The sequence below is a fragment of the Podarcis tiliguerta genome, assembly GCF_965153285.1.
Source record: "Podarcis tiliguerta genome assembly, chromosome: 1".
Classification (NCBI taxonomy): domain Eukaryota; kingdom Metazoa; phylum Chordata; class Lepidosauria; order Squamata; family Lacertidae; genus Podarcis; species Podarcis tiliguerta.
Genome location: NC_139534.1, coordinates 79,204,014 through 79,210,131, shown reverse-complemented (window position 1 = coordinate 79,210,131; position 6,118 = coordinate 79,204,014). Strand labels below are relative to the sequence as shown.

The 6,118-nt window shown below is 41.2% G+C and overlaps 1 long non-coding RNA gene across 1 annotated transcript in view; it reads right to left on the bottom strand.

Annotated features, from left to right (window-relative positions):
* LOC310682755 overlaps positions 1-6,118 on the bottom strand; it is an 80,396-nt gene that overhangs the window by 60,368 nt on the left and 13,910 nt on the right. The gene's annotated exons all lie outside the window — the stretch shown is intronic.

Below are 6,118 nucleotides of genomic sequence, written 5' to 3'. Positions count from 1 at the left end.
ATTTATATACCATCCTATACCTGGAGGTCTGACAGAACAGAATTCATGTCAACCTTTTTCCTGAGCCCACCCCAGATTTGGAAAGCCTGTGTCACGCCCAGTGATGTCACCTCCGATTACCTCAGCATTAACTCCATGCACCCTCCAACCTTAAAATACCGCTCCACTATCCTTCCTTTTCTCTAAATGTACTTCTGGGTGGAGCAGCAGTGGCCAAGTGGGTATTGCCTTTCTCCTTTGGACTTTCTGTTCTCCCTCTAGTGTCTGAATGCTGCAACAACAGCATCACCAGACTGTGCTGCTGACATTAGGAAACATAGTTCTCATCTAGACTAGTGCTCCCCCCCCCCCGATGGTACTCAATGGTATGCAGTACCGGCACCCCAAGTGTGACACTTACTGTAACAACTTCATGGTGTGTATTGGCACCTTTAAAAAGCACTGAGGATGGCTGTGTCCATTGCAGGGACCCCACTACGTAGCTTTGGGGAAATGAATGGGTTCTTCCGTGCTTCAAATTACAATGCAATCCAGAAAAGAACTTTCAGGACTGTAACCCCTGCCTCAATTCAAGTGAAGCAACATGAGCTTTCAGGGCCATTTGTATTATGAGCCTTTAAGTTAAAGACTTTGTTAATTTCAGCTAGCATTTTATAAGAGGCTCATAAGTGCAATTCTGACCGAAGAAGGATAGCTGTCATGTAGCAGTACACCTCAGTGTCATGTGCAGAGTTATTGCCTGAAATACTTCCTGCAGCCAATGAAAAGCCGCAATTTGGTTTTTGAACATCTTGAAGTTGAATGGACTTCCTGAACAGATTCTGTTCAACTTCCAAGGTACAACTGTAAATACTGTGGGATGTGACATCTCAGGGGGTATAGTAAAATGCACTTCTCTCTGATAAAGTAACATTACATCATAACCAAGGGGGGGCATTTTCAGACAAACACTTATCCAAGTGCAAATTTGGGCCAGCTCAGAAGTTAATTGAGTTTGTTTGTACTGTTTGGGATATATGAAAAAACAATAAAAATATTATGAGGTGGGGAGTTGATTGTGAACCTTCTACATGTCAGGGGTCTTCTTGGCCTCACACATGCACACCCACCCACCACCACATGCAATGGAATTTATATGTCCAACCTAAGTTTTGCCCACATGGTCTATCTTCCTCATTTTGTTACAGAAAGATCAAACATACAATTGCTTCATACACACATTAAATTCTACATAAATGATGCCTTCCGTCCAACGACAAAGGTGAGCATGTAAGCCAAGACACAGTTCTTTGCCAGTGTGCTGGGCTACAACATGGACCAATCCTAAAATAGCATAGCCACATCTTCAAATTGTGCTACTTTGAATATTATACTAAGCCAGCCCTATAGTTGATGTGGTGACACATAAGTGGGCCTGAGCAACAGATGCTTCCAAAGCAGTCAACCTCACTCTGTTGTGCCACTGCTTCGTATTTCGTATTCTTCAACATCAACTTTGTTGGACTGGTCATGTTGTGCCAATGCCTGATGATCATCTTCCAAAGCAACTACTCCATTCTGAACTTAAAAATGGAAAGTGTAATGCTGGTGGTCGACAAAAGAGGTTTAAAGACTGTCTCAAGGCAAATCTAAAAAAATGTAGTTTAAACACTGACAACTGGGAAACACTAGCCTGCGAGCCCTCTTGTTGGAGAACAGCCTTTACCAAAGGTGTCATGGGCTTTGAAGACACTTGAACTCAGGATGCAAGGGAGAAACATGCTAGGAGGAAGGCACGCTTGGCAAATCCACACTGTGATCAACTCCCACCCAGAAACCAATCTCCCCACTGTGGAAGGACGTGTGGGTCCAGAATTGGCCTCCACAGTCACTTACAAACTGACTGTTAAGAATGTGTTCATGAAAGACAATCTTACTCAGCTACGAGTGATCGCCAAAGAAGAAGTAGTAGTAGTAGAAGAACAGAGTTTTGTTGTTTTGATGTCATTGGCAGTGGAGAGCCAATTTTGCAAAGTCTTATAGTGCTTGGGCATTACCAGTAAATCACAGCCTGGAATGTCTATATCGCTTGCCACATGCAACATGATGAAGCACAGCATGCTGCCATTCTTGTGAATATTTCACCAGTGCTGCTGGGCTGGCAACTTTTTGGGTTTCTGCTTTGTAGGGGGGGGAGCGCACATTATATGATGAATGCACAGCTACACATAAAGTGTACACCCATTAGAATGCCACAACCAGTTATGTTTAGGACATGTGACAATGTAAAGACCTTTTCCTATATGGAAGTGAAAGCCAATAGGACAATTATCATGTCTAGAGCAACCTTCAGAATAATGGTGCTAAGTAAGAAAATTGATGCATAGAATTCTGTCATAGAATTGCACAGGATTAGCAAAGTCCTGTGAAGATAGGCAGGGCAATTGCTTGAAAATCCAGAGCTTTCTCCAGTGTTTTCAATTATTGAAGAATCACATCAAACAGTATGGAGAAAGGAGAGATTTCACTGCCGGGAGCCTGGACAATACCCAATGAATTTGATTATTATACATCAGCAATGAATGGCTTGGTTACTTTAGACATGCATTCATTTTGCACGGTAAATTTACTGACAGAAAGTATATTGTAAGCAGTCTGAGAAAAGTTGCGGCTCCTTTTACAGAGTGAATCAGCATCTTGCTAGATATGTTAAAAGTTTTCATATAGTAGTTAAATTCTTGGTACTGCTATAACAAGCGCCTCAAAGTCTCATGATAGTCATGCAAAAGTTCAAATGACTGGCAGGGACCCAAAAACCTACTTCAGATGTACACAGCAGCGTACATGCCCACAATGGAATTTTTTGCACTTTTTAATTCAAATAGCAGGGTACATCAAACTCCTCAAAGTTTGAACAAGATGTGGAACCAGAAGGGTTTACTTTGAGAAACATAAATTCCTCAACTCCAATGAGGAACTATTGGCATAGTTCTTTGCATCAAGGATGATTGCTGCACACAAACAGTTTAAAATAAAATGAAAAAATTAATTCAAACTCTGGATGGATTTTATCAAATTCATCATACCTGCCTTTGAGCGAAACTTGGTAATTAAAAATAGGAACCCAGGCAGCAATATAGAATTGGTTTCCTGCACTTCCCAAGTAATTCAAAAGAGCAAATATTCACATTTTCTTCTTAAAAGAAGCTGATAGTTCCTTGGATTTTGATCTTTCTCTTTCATCAACACATTCGCACGATTCAGACATAATACCAAACTGGTTCAGTATTATCTGAAAATAGAATCATAACATGCAGGCTTCCTCCCCCAGTTTCCTCTTCTTCCTGTGTGTCACGATTTCTTAACTTACTTTTGTGTTCGCAACAAACCCTAGAGCTCATCCAGACTTTCTTTTGTGCTGCGTTTCTCAGGCATAGGTCCATGCTTTCCAGGTCCAGGTCTGAGCGGTTGTTGATTGGAACAAATGGCAATCAGGTTTCCCACAGATTTATTTTTGTTCCAGTTCAGCAGTAAACAGCAGGTTCTCCCAGGGAAAGTGATGGGGGGGGGGTGGAACAACCAAACCCTTGGATATGGACCTGAAAAGTGTAGACCTGTGCCTGCAAAGCTCAGCATGGATGGAAGTCTGAATGAGCCCACACCCTGGCATTTTGATCGAACCTGAGCTCTCTTTAAGCATTACAACATGAAGGAACACCCTAGGAGGTTAAGGTTCTTAATGGCATGAGCCACCTCTGCACGTAAAAGAGACTCCCAGCTGTCAATGTTACAGGTGAAGATGGTGAAACTGGTCTGAACTGTGAAACAATGAGGACAGGGCTTAAGGAACATCTCTATCCATAAACACCAGAACCTCATATTCCAAAGATATGCTTACCTATGAATTTGTTCTTTTTGTGCTGCCTTGGCTTGTTCCTATGTTCAAAATTAAGCATGCTGAAATATTTAACTGTATACAGTGGTACCTCAGGTTACATACGCTTCAGGTTACATACGCTTCAGGTTACAGACTCCACTAACGCAGAAATAGTGCTTCAGGTTAAGAACTTTGCTTCAGGATGAGAACAGAAATCGTGCTCCAGCAGCGTGGCAGCAGCAGGAGGCCCCATTAGCTAAAGTGGTGCTTCAGGTTAAGAACACTTTCAGGTTAAGAACAGACCTCCGGAACGAAGTAAGTACTTAACCCAAGGTACCATTGTATGTGCCTTTTGACATGTTCTGCTTTCACAGCTGAATATGCGAATTGGTCATCCATCTTTTTCTGTCTTCATTGGGGTGCTTACATGCTGTCACCAGCAGATGGAACCAGATAATTGGAAATGAAAGAGAGAGTGGCGGAAAAGCTGCTCTTCTAGGCTGCATCAACAGAAGTATAATGTCCAGATCAAGGGAAATAATTCTGCCTTTGTCAGACTACACCTGGAGTATTATGTCCAGTTCTGGGCACCACAATTTAAGAAGGCTATTGACAAGCTGTAATGTGTGCAGAGGAGGGTGATCAAGATGATCAAGGGTCTGGAAACCCAGGCTTTTGAGGAAGGGTTGAGGGACATGGGTATCTTTTTCCTAGTAAAGAGGAGATTGAGAGGAAAAATGATAGACATCTTCAAATATCTAAAGTGCTGTCACATGGAAGATAGAGCAAGTTTGTTTTCTCCTGCTCTGGAGACTAGAACCTGAACCAATGGTTCAAGTTACAAGAAAGGCTATTCCAAGTAAACATGAGGAATAATTTTCTGACCGTAAGAGCTGTTCAACCGTGGAATAGACTCCCATGAGAGGTGGTGTACCATCCTTGGAGGTTTTTAACCATTTTAATACTTCTATCATGTACAATCTAGTTGAGATTTCTACATTACAGGTGGTGGGACTAGATGACCCTCAGGAACCCTTCCAATGCTACAATTCTATGATTCTATCTTCCCTCCTTTGTTCTAGATGTCGATCTTTATTCCCCATCAGCACACACCATATTTCCTGATGTAGATCTTAACCGCCCCACCTCACCCTTCTTCCCTGGTTGGGGTAGGGATACTATTGCCAGTTTACCTTACTTGCCTAAATGTCTTGGGCCAGCATGGGTGAATACGTAATAGTTTTATCATATGGTGTCTGCTTGTTATCATATTGAAAAGCTCAGGTTGAAAAATTGTTTCTTTTAGGTCTTCAATATTTTTAACAAAAAAGGCAAAGCAAAAGAAAAAAAAAGCTTTTTAAAAAGCAAAAAAATGCAAAAATTACTACAGGAATACCTTGGAGATATGGTGGTGCCTAGGGTTAAGAACTTAATTTGTTCCGGAGGTCCGTTCTTAACCTGAAACTTTTCTTTTTTTTAATATAATTTTTATTAACAAACCAATCAAATCACATTAATTCCATATTACAAAGCCAAATTTTTAAATTTTTGTTGGGGGTACCCATGCTTCGAGCTCCGAAAGGGATCCAAACATCTCTCTTGCTGCTGCTTTCATATTCACAGTTCTGTCCAAATAGTATTCACAGTTCTGTCCAATCTTCTCTTTATTGTTTTCTTCATCTTCTTGTTATCATATATTCCTTTCTATGTGACCTCTGATAGTCTCCACAAGCGGGTTGGAAACAGACGTTGTTATATCCTGTGTGGATTTTACATTCCTCCAAGAGCCATATTCAAACAGACAGACGCCATTTCAACACTTCCGTACAAAACATTCTTAAAGTCTGCCCATAAATACTCGCAGGCCTGTCATTCTCTCCTCAAATTTCTTAGGAGGTTCTGCCAGGTCAAACTCACAGTCCGATATAATAACAAAACCATGGTCTCCTCCCCCTCAATCGTAAATCTTGCCACCAGGCCTGTTTCCTAACAAGTCTCTTTTTATAATTGCATCATTCCAAAGGTCCTTCATTCCTTTCCAAATTTTCCACAAGCCATGTCTTTGATTAGTAATTCATTTCCACACAGTTCTTAATCATCCCGCTTATAATCAGTAATTGCAACGATTCTTCCTGGGTGGGGGATTGTTAGGTAATCACATAAGATTAAAAAAAAAAAGTCCCCCCCATTCCATCCCGTTCCAACATACCGACCCTTTGATGTATCTTCTTCTTGATTTATTTTCCTGTTAAATCCAGCCCG